We start from the raw sequence: 16,223 nt of genomic DNA, 5'->3' as shown, positions 1-16,223 counted from the left end.
ACCCCGGCACGGAACCCCCATCCCCCTCCCCGGCACGGACCCCCCCCCAACCTCCACCCCGGCACGGACCCCCCCCAACCTCCATCCCGGCACGGACCCCCCATCCCCCTCCCCGGCACGGACCCCCCCCCCAACCTCCACCCCGGCACGGACACCCCATCCCCCTCCCTGGCACAGACCCCCCCCCAACCTCCACCCCGGCACGGACCCCCCCCCCAACCTCCACCCCAGCATGGAACCCCCATCCCCCTCCCCGGCACGGACCCCCCACCCCCAACCTCCACCCCGGCACGGACCCCCATCCCCCTCCCCGGCACGGACCCCCACCCCCCAACCTCCACCCCGGCACGGACCCCCCCCAACTTCCACCCCGGCACGGACCCCCCATCCCCCTCCCCGGCACGGACCCCCCCCAACCTCCACCCCGGCACGGACCCCCCATCCCCCTCCCCAGCACGGACCCCCCATCCCCAACCTCCACCCCGGCACGGACCCCCCCCAACCTCCACCCCGGCACGGACCCCCCATCCCCCTCCCTGGCACGGACCCCCCATCCCCCTCCCCGGCACGGACCCCCCACCCCCAACCTCCACCCCGGCACGGACCCCCCCAACCTCCACCCCGGCACGGACACCCCATCCCCCTCCCCGGCACAGACCCCCCCCCAACCTCCACCCCGGCATGGACCCCCCCCCCCCAACCTCCACCCCAGCATGGAACCCCCATCCCCCTCCCCGGCACGGACCCCCCACCCCCAACCTCCACCCCGGCACGGACCCCCATCCCCCTCCCCGGCACGGACCCCCACCCCCCAACCTCCACCCCGGCACGGACCCCCCATCCCCCTCCCCGGCACGGACCCCCCCCAACCTCCACCCCGGCACGGACCCCCCATCCCCCTCCCCAGCACGGACCCCCCACCCCCAACCTCCACCCCGGCACGGACCCCCCCCAACCTCCACCCCGGCACGGACCCCCCATCCCCCTCCCTGGCACGGACCCCCCATCCCCCTCCCCGGCACGGACCCCCCCCCCAACCTCCACCCCGTCACGGACCCCCCCCAACCTCCACCCCGGCACGGACCCCCCCCCCCAACCTCCACCCCGGCACGGACCCCCCATCCCCCTCCCCGGCATGCACCCCCCCCCAACCTCCACCCCGGCACGACCCCCTCCCGGCACTCCCCCGGAGCCCAGCCTACTCTAACCACCCCCCCCCCCCCCCGCCGCGCACACACACACACACATCCCGAGACACACCTCTCCTCACGCATTCAGACTGCGGCCACGCCATCGCCTGCCCAGAGCCAACCCCCCAGGCCGTCACTCACCTCCACGTTGGTCGGCGTGACCCTGGAGCACAGGGTGACGCCGATGAAAAGGAGGTTTAATTTACGTCGACGTGAACGGTCATCACGTCGACGGGACTTCGGCCCATCCGGAAGGGAGAATATCGGCAGGCCGAAAATCGGCTGCCTTGCGCAGACCCGTGACATTCTCCGACGGCAGCGGCGACATTAACGCCCCGCCGACTTTTCTCCCTTCGGAGACTTCGGCAACCAGCGGGGGCGGGATTCACGGCGGCCAACGGCCATTCACGCCCCTGATTTCCTTCCCTACTCTCTTTTTTTCTGCTGTGCCTATTTCTGCTTCATCTTCCATCCCACTTATCCCTGGCCTGCGAGAATGACTAGATGCCATTTTACTTTGTGTTAAGGGTCTGTGTGTCAATTCATAGTCAGTTGCTTGTATGACTTTGGTGATTCTTTGTTCCTCTACATGGGTTTTATAGAAACAGGAGTGAGGTTTTTTAAAACTCTTTGAAGAGAATCATACCTCTGACTTTTTCATAAGTGGTATTGATCTTGATTACCCCTAACCATTGGTTGCAAGCAAGTTGTTTAACCCTTTTGAAACACAATGTAAGTTTGTTCAGGTTGCTTCCATAAAGTTCAGAATTTGGGGTATTGTCTCTGGTATCAGCTAGTACAGACTCAGGATACATTTTTGCTCATCTCATAATTTGAGGAAATTTCTTTGGACAATAAGGAATAAACATAAAGAACCTAAGAACTAGGAGCAGGAGTAGGCCACCTGGCCCTTCGAGCCTTCTCCGCCATTCAGTAAGATCATGGATGATCTTTCGTGGACTCAGCTCCACTTTCCCGCCCGAACACAATAACCCTTTATTCCTATATTCTTCAAGAAACTATCTACCTTTATCTTGAAAACATTTAATGAAGGAGCCTAACTGCTTCACTTGAGAATATCCTGCTAATATGCTTTGCAGTAGCAGGATCCAAATCTCTACTGGCCACTTCAACCTCATAACAAGCTTTTCAAATGAGACATAAAATGCTTCCACATCCTCCACATTAAATCTTCGCACCAAATGAGAGTACTTTAAGAGTTCAGTACTCAGCTTTCAGCATGTGTCGGGGGAACCTCACTCGGAGTACTTTCACTGGGTATGGCTGACCCTTCCTTACTCAGTTCAAACTGGCTTAATTCCTTTCCTTATTTTTTCCCACTGGAAGGCTCTTTCTCTCATCCTTTTGGGTAATTATCTCTCCTCCTTTCTTTTTTGCCTTTCCCTTTCTTTTTCTTGGAATTATTGCTGCTGCTCCAACAGAACTTTGCTAATGCCAGCCTATCCATTTCAGATATGCTGACACACCCTGTTCTTCATGTCCAATTACAAAATAGGTGACCAAAGGTTTGAGGATTTCTGGTTCCTTTCTTTTTGGTGGACACGTACCTCTAAATGTCTAGCTACACTCTATAACTCTTCAATGGACAGGGCTTTTAAAGTATCTCAAGTTACTTGAGTTCTATGACTGTACCAGCCCTACATGTGGTCATATTAAATATCCTAATACTGTAAACCACAAGAAAAGCTGTATTTTAAAAATTCTTCTCGGAATCAATTTGATTTTCCGCTTCCAACTTCCTGTTGTCAATAATCTCATTATGGACACAGACCCCAAATTTCTGTGAGGCGAGGATCGGTGGAATGGTTCTCTTGTTTTCCAAATCATTGTTTGGTTACTACAGGGTTTTCAAAAGGATATGCTTACCAAATCATGAATGTTTAACTGTATACATGCTGTGACTGTAGAAGACCTATACGGACAGGTTTTTTTGAAAGTTTTTAAAGAGAGAGTAGTATTATATGTAACATCCGATCCAAACTCATCTGATAAAAATAATAACTCACCGACTCTCACACACATGCATTCAAGGGTTCATTCATGTGCACACAAGGAAGTTACAAAGTGGGAGGAAAAATTAAGTAATTTGAAAGTCCATAACATGTCAGTGGTAGATGGATCCTGTAGATTGAAGATTTGAATGGTTTGAAACTGGGATTGAAGGCCGTTCTGGGTTCTGTGTTGCATTGATTTAAAGATGTTGACTGATGATTTATATATTTTCTTCTGGAGCCAGCAGCTGAGGTGTTGATTCTCAAAACACTCCATATGGGTGGTGAAACAGCAGACAGAGCTTGAGCTTGAATGCTGGATGGAGAGAGAGAGAGAGTGGTAGAGAGAGAGGGGCAAGAGAAAAAGAGAGAAGTACCCACTCAGGACTTTGCTTCTTCGGCAGCCCTCCTTATTTATTCTGTTCTCTGGCCTGGAGAAACATCGGGCAGGATTTTCTGATTATGCCCGCCCTGAGTCTGGAAATTCCCATCCGAGGTCAACAGACCATTAAATGGTCCATCAAATGTTCCATGGGTGGGACCGGAAAGTTTTTCTACAGTTTATGAAGATACAAAAATGTTTTTTTGACTCATTGCATGATTCCCTCTCACCAACTGACCAGTTACCCTAATATGTTCATGGGAAGCTGGATCCAGGTTTATGATTTAGACATGATTAGATATGGCTGGGAAGATGCCCTTCTCAGTCAGGGTCCATTGTTCAAAGTAATTGCATTGAATGGCTTGTTCCACACACCGCTGAATACATGGATGATTGTCTGGATGTGTTCACATTTACATTCCTCTCGGGTGATTTGTTTCTGACAGTCTCTTCAGTATAGTCTGGCTCCAACACAAAAACGTGTAATTTACAGGGCATAGATATGTTAATGTTTGGTCATCTTAGAAGCTGCTGTTTTAAATCATTGAAATGCTGATGTGCAGTCTTTCAAAACTTAACCAGTGGTGTCAGCACAATAAATACATAGGATGCAATTCAGTAGTCTCTCCCACCCGACTTGGTGTCAGGACGAGGCCGTTGAATCTTGTGAAAGGCCTCTCGCGTGACTTGTGATGCTCGAAATGTTTCGCGGGATTCAACGCAATCTCGGGAGACATCACGACCTGGATCTTGCTCTCGCTGGGTGAGATCCAGATATGCATATCTAAATGAGCCATTAGACTCATTTAAATATGCATTTGCTGGATTCACCCAGTGTCCGAGGTTCATCAGCTGCACCGAGGAGACCTTGGCAGGGCTGGTCCACACAAACATGGGCCAGTCATAACAGTACCTGGGAGGGTTTCCCAGGCCATTGGAGTCCCCTCGGGTGGTCAGGCATTGGGCAGAGTGGCACCCTGGCACTCTTGCTGGTGCCTTGGCCCCTTGGTACTGCCAGCCTTGCACCTTGGCACTGTCACTTTGTCTGTCCAGGTGGCATGCCACGCTAGCAGGGGCACTGCCAAGGTGCCAGGCTGGAAGTACCCAGGTGCCAGCCTGTCCATGCTGGGGTCGGGCCTGGGGTGGCCTTGCCCATAGGAGATCGGTGAGGGGGGCTTGAGGACCCTGGACACGGTAAGCTGGGTGGTGGGGGGGCCCGGACGCTGCGGTAGGGTCGCTGAGGGGTTGAAAGATCGGGGTGGCCTTTAAAAATGGCGCCCCAATCCGTGAGCCGTTTTCCTGCACAGATGAGCTCAGTGACTAATGTGCGACCTCGACAGGATGTTCCTTGTCAAAAAAACCTGGCAAATTACTGTTGAAAAGCGGGGTCTTTCTCGACCCTGTATGCGCCAAGAAAAACCCCGCTAAATGCGGCAGAAACCGGACATACAATATTTTTGGTTGAATCATGCCCATGGTCATTTTTGATTCAGCTTGGAAGTGGCAGGAGGAGGAGGAGGACAGGTAGAGCGGAGACAAAGCAGATCAGACAGTCACAGAAGCACTTCAGTTTAGAATCCTAAATGAACGAGACCCCGCCACCTTATCCTGGGCCAGGCCCAACTAGTTCATATCCAGCTTATCCACAACAGTATGGTCCAGGTACAAATGCTGCTTATCCTGGTTGTCCACCTCCTCGAGGAGGACAGCCTATATATCAAGGTTATCCACAACAGTATGGCTGGTAGAATGGACCTCCTTAACCAGGAATGATTTATGCAGATGCTCCAAAAAACACACAGCTTATATTGTGGAGGATTACAGAAGAGATGACACTGGAGATATTTGCTTGACAGTATACTGGACTGTCCTCTGCTGCTGTTGCAGGATATGTTGACCTAAAGCCCCACAACTAAATGGAAATGCCCCAAATACCAGACTTCCTTGCTGCTTGATCTTTAAATCGAAGCTCGAATACCAACTTGCTATTTTTTCCCCCAAAGGATGTCTGTTAAAGATTTCTGTTTGTTGGTCACATAATGCCTCCAGCTTAGAAATTAAATAACTGGATGGCAAGCTCTGTCAGTGTGGTGCAATGTCTTCTGATGGCCTGCCCAAATAATGAGCAAATGTTAATTTATGCAGATAATCTGTTTTAAACAAGCTAAAAGCTCCAAAGGATTCCCGTTGATCCTTATGAAAATAGGTGCGACATGGCGTCTGTTTCTGACTACTTTGTAAAATGAATCCTAATATTTCTTGTGGAACTTGAATTGCTAGAAATGGAGAAAGTAATGTAAAAATTGCTGTTTTAGTTTATTATGTTTTTGGAACTGTATATTCCACATTAAAGACAAAACTTTTCAATTAAAAAAACATTTTTTTTGATTCAGTTCAATGCTTTATAACACACCAAAGATTCCCACCAGTGTTTTCTTCAGTTTTGAAGCAGCTTTCGCTTTTAAGAAAAGCCCCCACCTGCTCCCGAACTACTTTGAAAGCAGATTGGCTTCGTGACAGAGAAAAAGAGAATGGAGATAAATGGGTCATTTTCAGGCTGGAAAACTAACTGGTGGGGTGACTCAGGAATCAACAGGGCTTCAACTATTTACAATATACATTAATGACTGGGTGAAGGAAAAATGTGCATTGTAGCTAAATTTGCTGATGATACAAAGATAGGTGAGAAAACAGATTGTGAGGAGGACACAGGGGCCAGATTCTCATCCAGCTGGGACTCAGTCATTTAAAAATGGGGGCTGGAGGAGGATTATAGAATTCTCAACCCCATTCCCATTCCTATTTCCAACAATTTTTGCCTGCATGGGATAAGGGTGCTCAAATGCAGTACTCATGCCCTATTTTTAAAAGCTGTTCTATCAGTTTCAATAGTCAGATGCTGTGTTATCATAGAATTTACAGTGCAGAAGGAGGCCATTCAGCCCATCGAGTCTAAACCGGCCCTTTGAAAGAGCACCGCATTTAAGCCCACATTTCCTTTTTTTTTAACAATATTTTATTGAAAAATTTTGGTCAACCATCACAGTACATTGTGTATCCTTTACACAATAATATAACCGTATAAATAACAATGACCTGTTTTATAAACAAAAAATAAATAATATATAACAAAAACGAAAACTAAAACTAAATGGCAACTGCCTTGTCTCAGATAAACACTCTCCAAAAATATGATTTAACAGTCCAATATACAATTATTTATAGCAACGACCTATACATATTATACACATATATATTAACAACCCTGAGAGTCCTTCTGGTTCCTCCCCCTCCCCCCCCCCCCCCCCCCCCCCCCCGGGCTGCTGCTGCCTTCTTCTTTTCCATTCCCTCTATCTTTCTGTGAGGTATTCGACGAACGGTTGCCACCGCCTGGTGAACCCTTGAGCCGATCCCCTTAGGATGAACTTAATCCGTTCCAGCTTTATAAACCCTGCCATGTCATTTATCCAGGTCTCCACACCCGGGGGCTTGGCTTCCTTCCACATCAACAGTGTCCTGCGCCGGGCTACTAGGGACGCAAAGGCCAAAACATCGGCCTCTCTCGCCTCCTGTACTCCCAGCTCTTGTGCAACCCCAAATATAGCCAACCCCCAGCTTGGTTCGACCTGGACCCCCACTACTTTCGAAAGCACCTTTGTCACCCCCACCCAGAACCCCTGTAGTGCCGGACATGACCAGAACATGTGGGTGTGATTCGCTGGGCTTCTCGAGCATCTCGCACACCTATCCTCTACCCCAAAAAATTTACTGAGCCGTGCTCTAGTCATATGCGCCCTGTGTAACACCTTAAATTGAATCAGGCTTAGTCTGGCACACGAGGACGATGAGTTTACCCTACTTAGGGCATCCGCCCACAGCCCCTCCTCAATCTCCTCCCCCAGCTCTTCTTCCCATTTCCCTTTCAGCTCATCTACCATAATCTCCCCCTCGTCCCTCATTTCCCTATATATATCTGACACCTTACCGTCCCCCACCCATGTCTTTGAGATCACTCTGTCCTGCACCTCATTCGTCGGGAGCTACGGGAATTCCCTCACCTGTTGCCTCGCAAAAGCCCTCAGTTGCATATACCGGAATGCATTCCCTTGGGGCAACCCATATTTCTCGGTCAGCGCTCCCAGACTTGCGAACTTCCCATCCACAAACAGATCTTTCAGTTGCGTTACTCCTGCTCTTTGCCATATTCCAAATCCCCCATCCATTCTCCCCGGGGCAAACCTATGGTTATTTCTTATCGGGGACCACACAAAGGCTTCCGTCTTTCCCCTATGCCGTCTCCACTGTCCCCAAATTTTCAAAGTCGCCACCACCACCGGGCTTGTGGTGTATTTCTTCGGTGAGAACAGCAATGGGGCCGTCACCATAGCTTGTAGGCTAGTCCCCCTACAGGACGCCCTCTCCAATCTCTTCCACGCCGCTCCCTCCTCTTCTCCCATCCACTTACTCACCATTGAGATATTGGCGGCCCAGTAGTACTCACTTAGGCTCGGTAGTGCCAGCCCCCCCCATCCCTACTACGCTGTAAGAATCCCTTCCTCACTCTCGGGGTCTTCCCGGCCCACACAAAACTCATGATACTCTTTTCGATCCTTTTGAAAAAAGCCTTCGTGATCACCACCGGGAGGCACTGAAACACAAAGAGAAATCTCGGGAGGACTACCATTTTAACCGCCTGCACCCTCCCTGCCAGTGACAGGGATACCATGTCCCATCTCTTGAAGTCCTCCTCCATTTGTTCCACCAATCACGTTAAATTTAACCTATGCAATGCACCCCAATTCTTGGCTATCTGGATCCCCAAGTAACAAAAGTCCCTTGTTACCTTCCTCAGTGGAAAGTCCTCTATTTCTCTGCTCTGCTCCCCTGGATGCACCACCAACAACTCACTTTTCCCCATGTTCAGTTTATATCCTGAGAATTCTCCAAACTCCCGAAGTGTCCGCATTATCTCTGGCATCCCCTCCGTCGGGTCCGCTACATATAACAACAAATCATCCACATACAGAGATACCCGGTGTTCTTCTCCTCCTCTACGTACTCCCCTCCACTTCTTGGAACCCCTCAATGCTATTGCCAGGGGCTCAATCGCCAGTGCAAACAATAATGGGGACAGAGGGCATCCCTGCCTTGTCCCTCTATGGAGCCGAAAGTATGCAGATCCCCGTCCATTCGTGACCACACTCGCCACTGGGGCCCTATACAACAGCTGCACCCATCCAACATATTCATCTCCAAAACCAAATCTCCTCAGCACCTCCCACAGATAATCCCACTCCACTCTATCAAATGCTTTCTCGGCATCCATCGCCACCACTATCTCCGCTTCCCCCTCTGGTGGGGGCATCATCATTACCCCTAGCAGCCTCCGTATATTCGTATTCAGCTGTCTCCCCTTCACAAACTCAGTTTGGTCCTCATGGACCACCCTCGGGACACAATCCTCTATCCTCATTGCCATTACCTTGGCCAGAATCTTAGTGTCTACATTTAGGAGGGAAATAGGTCTATAGGACCCGCATTGCAGTGGGTCCTTTTCCTTCTTTAGGAGAAGCGATATCGTTGCCTCAGACATAGTTGGGGGCAGCTGTCCCCTTTCCTTTGCCTCATTAAAGGTCCTCATCAGTAGCGGGGCGAGCAAGTCCACATATTTCCTGTAAAATTCAACTGGGAATCCATCCGGTCCCGGAGCCTTCCCCGCCTGCATGCTCCTAATTCCTTTCACTACTTCCTCTATTTCAATCTGTGCTCCCAGTCCCACCCTTTCCTGCTCCTCCCCCTTAGGGAATTCCAGCCGGTCCAGAAAGCCCATCATTCTCTCCCTCCCATCCGGGGGTTGAGCTTCGTATAATTTTTTATAAAATGCCTTGAACACTCCATTCACTCTCTCCGCTCCCCGCTCCATCTCTCCTTCCTCATCCCTCACTCCCCCTATTCCCTCGCTGCTCCCCTTTTCCTCAATTGGTGGGCCAGCAACCTGCTCGCCTTCTCCCCATATTCGTACTGTACACCCTGTGCCTTCCTCCACTGTGCCTCTGTAGTACCCGTTGTCAGCAGGTCAAATTCTACGTGTAGCCTTTGCCTTTCCCTGTACAGTCCCTCCTCCGGTACCTCCGCATATTGCCTGTCCACCCTCAGAAGTTCTTGCAGCAACCGCTCCCGTTCCCTACTCTCCTGCTTTCCTTTATGTGCCCTTATTGATATCAGCTCCCCTCTAACCACTGCCTTCAGCGCCTCCCAGACCACTCCCACCTGGACCTCCCCATTATCATTGAGTTCCAAGTACTTTTCAATGCACCCCCTCACCCTTAGACACACCCCCTCATCTGCCATTAGTCCCATGTCCATTCTCCAGGGTGGGCGCCCTTCTGTTTCCTCCCCTATCTCCAAGTCCACCCAATGTGGAGCGTGATCCAAAATGGCTATAGCCGTATACTCCGTTCCCCTCACCTTCGGGATCAACGCCCTTCCCAAAACAAAAAAGTCTATTCGCGAATAGACTTTGTGGACATAGGAGAAAAACGAAAACTCCTTACTCCTAGGTCTGCTAAATCTCCACGGGTCTACTCCTCCCATCTGCTCCATAAAATCTTTAAGCATCTTGGCTGCTGCCGGCCTCCTTCCAGCCCTGGACCTCGACCTGTCCATCCCTGGTTCCAACACCGTATTGAAATCTCCCCCCATTACCAACTTTCCCACCTCTAGGTCCGGGATGCGTCCCAGCATACGCCTCATAAAATTGGCATCATCCCAGTTCGGGGCATATACGTTTACCAAAACCACCGTCTCCCCCTGTAGTTTGCCACTCACCATCACGTATCTGCCCCCGCTATCCGCCACTATAGTCTTTGCCTCAAACATTACCCGCTTCCCCACTAATCTAGCCACCCCCCTGTTTTTCGCATCTAGCCCCGAATGGAACACCTGCCCCACCCAACCTTTGCGTAGTCTCACCTGGTCTATCAGTTTCAAGTGCGTTTCCTGTAACATAACCACGTCTGCCTTAAGTTTCTTAAGGTGTGCGAGTACCCGTGCCCTCTTTATCGGCCCGTTCGGCCCTCTCACGTTCCACGTGATCAGCCGGGTTGGGGGGCTTTTTACCCCCCCCCCTTGTCGATTAGCCATCCCCTTTTTCCAGCTGCTCACCCGGTTCCCACGCAGCTGTGTCCCCCCAGGCGGTGCCCCCCCGCCCATCCCACCCCATAGCAGCTCCCCCTCTCCCCAGCAGCAGCAGCCCAATAGTTCCCCCCTCCCACCCCCCCCCCCCCCCGCTAGATCCCCCACTAGCGTAGTTACACCCCCCATGTTGCTCCCAGAGGTCAGCAAACTCTGGCCGACCTCGGCTTCCCCCCGTGACCTTGGCTCGCACCGTGCGACGCCCCCTCCTTCCTGCTTCCCTATTCCCGCCATGATTATCATAGCGCGGGAACCGAGCCCGCGCTTCCCCCTTGGCCCCGCCCCCAATGGTCAACGCACAATCTCCTCCACCTCCTTTCCTCCCCCCACCACCTCCTGTGGAAGAGAGAAAAGTTACCACATCGCAGGATTAATAACATAAAACTCCTCTTTCCCCCCTTTTTACCCCCCTCTTCGCCCCCCCATACTCGCCCCACCACTTTGTTTCAAACGTTCTTTTTTTTTTAAAAACCCGCTCATTCCAATTTTTCTTCCACAATAAAAGTCCACGCCTCATCCGCCGTCTCAAAGTAGTGGTGCCTCCCTTGATATGTGACCCACTGTCTTGCCGGTTGCAGCATTCCGAATTTTATCTTCTTTTTGTGAAGCACCGCCTTGGCCCGATTAAAGCTCGCCCTCCTTCTCGCCACCTCCGCACTCCAGTCTTGGTATACGCGGATCACCGCATTCTCCCACTTACTGCTCCGAGTTTTCTTTGCCCATCTAAGGACCATCTCTTTGTCCTTAAAACGGAGGAATCTCACCACTATGGCTCTAGGAATTTCTCCTGCTCTCGGTCCTCGCGCCATCACTCGGTATGCTCCCTCCACCTCCAGCGGACCCGCCGGGGCCTCCGCTCCCATTAACGAGTTCAGCATCGTGCTCACATATGCCCCGACGTCCGCTCCCTCCGCACCTTCAGGAAGACCAAGAATCCTTAGGTTGTTCCTCCTCGCGTTGTTCTCCAGTGCCTCCAGCCTTTCCACACATCGTTTATGGTGTGCCTCGTGCATCTCTGTCTTCACCACCAGGCCCTGTATGTCGTCCTCATTCTCGGCAGCCTTTGCCTTCACGACCCGAAGCTCTCGCTCCTGGGTCTTTTGCTCCTCCTTTAGCCCTTCGATCGCCTGTAATATCGGGGCCAACAGCTCCTTCTTCATTTCCTTTTTGAGTTCTTCCACGCAGCGTTTCAAAAACTCGTGTTGTTCAGGGCCCCATATTAAACTGCCACCTTCCGACGCCATCTTGGTTTTTGCTTGCCTTCCTTGCCGCTGCTCTAAAGGATCCACCGCAATCCGGCCACCTTTCTCTCCTTTTTTCATCCGTATCCAGGGGGGATTCCCTTCTGGTTCACCGCACAGTACTTTTAGCCGTTAAAATTGCGGTTGGGGCTCTTATTAAGAGCCCAAAAGTCCGTTCCACCGGGAGCTGCTGAAACGTGCGACTCAGCTGGTCATCACCACACCCGGAAGTCAAGCCCACATTTCCAACCTATCCCCGTAACCCAGTAACCCCACCTAACCTTTTTGGATACTACGGGCAATTTAGCGTGGCCAATCCACCTAACCTGCACATCTTTGGACTGTGGGAGGAAACTGGAGCACCAAGAGGAAACCCACCCAAACATGGGGAGAACGTGCAGACTCCACACAGACAGTGACCCAAGCCGGGAATCGAACCTGGGACCCTGGAACTGTGAAGCAACTGTACTAACCACTGTGCTGCCGTGCTTCATAATTTAGATGTGTTTTTACTGCAGTGAATAATTATCCAGCTGTTTCTCAAAGGTAAATTGACCATTACATTGAGCAGCTCAGTTGAGTTGAGATTAGCTTCTTGGGCTCTATCACATTTCTGTATTTACATGTTTTTATATTGTTTATTAATTTGTGTGGAAATATGTTCTATTTACACAAACAAGATTTTGATTTAAAAGATTAGATCGGGGTAACTTCTCCAGTCCCACACGCCGCAGGAATTATCGGGGAGGGATGGAAAATGTGACGGACCATTCAAAGGTCCATTTGTGGGCAGCACGGTAGCATTGTGGATAACACAATTGCTTCACAGCTCCAGGGTCCCAGGTTCGATTCCGGCTTGGGTCACTGTCTGTGCAGAGTCTGCACATCCTCCCTGTGTGTGCGTGGGTTTCCTCCGGGTGCTCCTGTTTCCTCCCACAGTCCAAAGATGTGCAGGTTAGGTGGATTGGCCATGATAAATTGCCCTTAGTGTCCAAAATTGCCCTTAGTGTTGGGTGGGGTTACTGGGTTATGGGGATAGGGTGGAGGTGTTGACCTTGGGTAGGGTGCTCTTTCCAAGAGCCGGTGCAGACTCAATGGGCCAAATGGCCTCCTTCTGCACTGTAAATTCTATGATAATCTATGACCTTGGTTGGGAATTCTGGTCTTGGAACAGGCGTGACTGGAAAATCCCACCCTAGGTGTAAGACATGAACATCCGTGAAGTAAGATCATTCAAATTGGCAACTTTTTAAAAAAATTGTCAATGTCTAAGAAGCAAACCATTATACTGGTATAGTTTACCCATACAGAATAGCTACTAGATTAAATAACGCTACCTCAACAACAGTTGCTGTATCTCAGAAGAGGAGAACTTTCAGAAATCAAATCCATAATATATAGCATGTGTCTGTCAAGTCAACTGAATTAGCAGTTTGTTTATTTTATAATTTTCAGTTCACTTAGAATTATTGGAAAAGCACACATTCATTTCCCTCAGGCTCTTAAAGATTGTAGGAGAGAATGTTGTTCGCTGTTTGGACATAATTTGAATCTTGTCAGTTGAGTTGGAAGGATGATATTCTAGCTGGTTACTATAGTTCGCCAAGCATGGTAGCACAAGTGGCTAGCACTGTGGCTTCACACCACCAGGGTCCCAGGTTAGATTCCCCGCTGGGTCACTATCTGTGCGGAGTCTGCACGTTCTTCCCGTGTCTGCGTGGGTTTACTCCGGGTGCTCCGGTTTCCTCCCACAGTCCAAAGACGTGCAGGTTAGGTGGATTGGCCATGATAAATTGCCCTTAGTGTCCAAAAAGGTTAGGAGAGATTATTGGGTTAGGGGGATCGGGTGGAAGTGAGGGCTTAAGTGGATCAGTGCAGACTCGATGGGCAGAATGGCCTCCTTCTGCACTGTATGTTCTAAGCATGGTCCTTTTTATTGATTTTGTAAGCATAGTAGGCCATTGTGGATCCTTTGCCCCAATAATGTTCAGCAAAGCTTTTGTAAAGCCATTGTTTGGATTCCAAATTATAGGGAAAATTTTCTTTCAGGTTTATGGAACTTAATAAAGTATAACAAAATACAACTTCAGTAGACAATCCATGTTCCCCTTTAGACACAGTACAGATTGATTGCATTGTTTAATGGCATCAAAAGAGATAGTATTATTCACCAGACACTGTGCAGGAGAGTTCGGCATCAACATTCTCGATCCCTTTCTGAGACTTCAAAGTTGAGAGAAAGCGAGGAGATGATTCTGTAACTGACTCAGCTGACATTCTGGGAAACAGATCTAGAGTTAGAAAATTAGCAGTAGAATAAATAAAAAACAGTGAATTCCTGTTGAGATAGAAAGCAATGCCAGTCCATGTGTGAACCTCATATGTCTCTACCTTTTAGGTATCTTAGCTGTGCATTTACTGTATGAATCTACAAGTCTGCTGTCATTATATTACCGCAAAATTGTTCAAAATCTAAATATTTTATCTCAGAATGTTTGACCCTCATTACCTCCAGACTTGATTATTCCAATGCTCTCCTTTCCAGCCACCAGTCCCCATAACGTTAATCTCTTCCAAAGCTCTTCTCTCTTCCTTTGTAACAAGTCCCATTCACCCATTATCCTTGTGCTCAGTGTCCTAAATTGGCTCCAGGTGCAAGGAATGCCTCAAATTTTAAGATTTGTGTTCAAATCTTTCATTGGCCTTGCTCTTCCCTCTTTCTATAACCTCCTCAATCCTACAACCCATTGAGGCTGCATTCCTCCAACTCTGTCCTCTTTCACATCCTCAGTTTCCGTCGCTCCTCTAACAATGACTATTGTTTATTGTGAAATGAAAAAATGAAATGAAAATCGCTTATTGTCACAAGTAGGCTTCAAATGAAGTTACTGTGAAAAGCCCCTAGTCGCCACATTCCGGCGCCTGTTCGGGGAGGCTGGTACGGGAATTGAGCCGTGCTGCTGGCCTGCCTTGGTCTGCTTTCAAAGCCGGTGATTTAGCCCTGTGCTAAACCAGCTTCTTACTCCATACTTCAAACTCCTCTTGTGAGGGTAATTGTTTACAAATGTAGGAAGGTTATGCTTCAGTTTTACAGGACTTTGGTAAGACCACATCTGGAGTACTGTGTACAGTATTGGTCTCTTTATTTAAGGAAAGTATGAATTTAAAAAAGCAGTTCAGAGAAGGTTTACTGGATTAATACCTGGAATGTGTGGGTTGTCTTATAAGTCGTAGGGCTGACTTTTAAGGCCCTGTCATGGAGGCGTGGGGTTGGCAAATACAGCGAATCACTCAAAGTCCTTGACTTCGGCAGGAGTAGAAATCCTGTCTGTGGAAAATTCCACCCATGGAGTCATAGAGCTTTACACCACAGAAAGAGGCCCTTTGGCCCATTGTGTGTGCACTGGCCATCAAGCATCTATCTATTCTCATCCCATTTTCCAGCACTTGTCCCATAGCCTTGTACACTGTGTTGTTTCTGATGTGTTCGGCAGGTAGGTTCGATGTGGACTGCACTCGATGCAGGGAAGCTAGAAACAGACGTCTAACACTGGAGAAGATCCAACACTGTTTTATTCAACGATAGAACTAATATACATATTCAGCCATGGGTCGACACTATTCTGAACTGACTGGAGACCTTGTTGTTGCCTGACCAGACTTACTAGCTACCGCATGGTGTTTGCACTTGCTAGCTCGTGCACTCTGACTGTCTTGGTGGCTGGGTCCCAAGAGAGCGGGAAACCTAGTGCCCTCTGGCTTTATAGTGGTAGTGTCCTGTCTGGTGATTGGCTGCACTGTGTTGTATGTTTACTGTTCATCCTGTGTGTCAATCACTGCCTGTCTGCATCTCATTATATACATGAGTGGATACTATGACATCTCCCCCATTTTTCTTTAGATAAATAAATACTAAGGTGTGCATGCGTACATATATATATATGCCTGACTATATACAAAAGGTGTCTAAATGAACGTATATACATAGGAAGGTGTCGATAGTGCAGATACATGGCAAACAAAACAATATTTACAGAGGTTAAATTGATGAAGTCACAAAATGTACAAAAGTTCAGTCTACAGATTCAGTCTTTGTGGTGGGCGACAAATTCTTGTTGATTGTCGCAGAGGTGGATCAGGAGCCGTCTGCACGTGGATAGGCGGAATCGCTGCCATCGCGGTGGTCGCATGGGTCGGCAGGATT

General features: G+C 49.5%; 1 long non-coding RNA gene across 1 annotated transcript in view; it reads right to left on the bottom strand.

Annotated features, from left to right (window-relative positions):
• The window catches only part of LOC140409608 (uncharacterized), a 48,354-nt gene that overhangs the window by 14,969 nt on the left and 17,162 nt on the right, over positions 1–16,223 (bottom strand). The window contains exon 2 of the long non-coding RNA XR_011940425.1: positions 14,191–14,310. This is a non-coding gene — a long non-coding RNA (uncharacterized lncRNA). The remainder of the gene's footprint in view (positions 1–14,190; positions 14,311–16,223) is intronic.

The sequence above is a fragment of the Scyliorhinus torazame genome, chromosome 3 (genome assembly GCF_047496885.1).
Source record: "Scyliorhinus torazame isolate Kashiwa2021f chromosome 3, sScyTor2.1, whole genome shotgun sequence".
NCBI lineage: Eukaryota > Metazoa > Chordata > Chondrichthyes > Carcharhiniformes > Scyliorhinidae > Scyliorhinus > Scyliorhinus torazame.
Note: the sequence above shows the minus strand (reverse complement) of the source record. Positions and strands in the feature narration are given on the sequence as shown.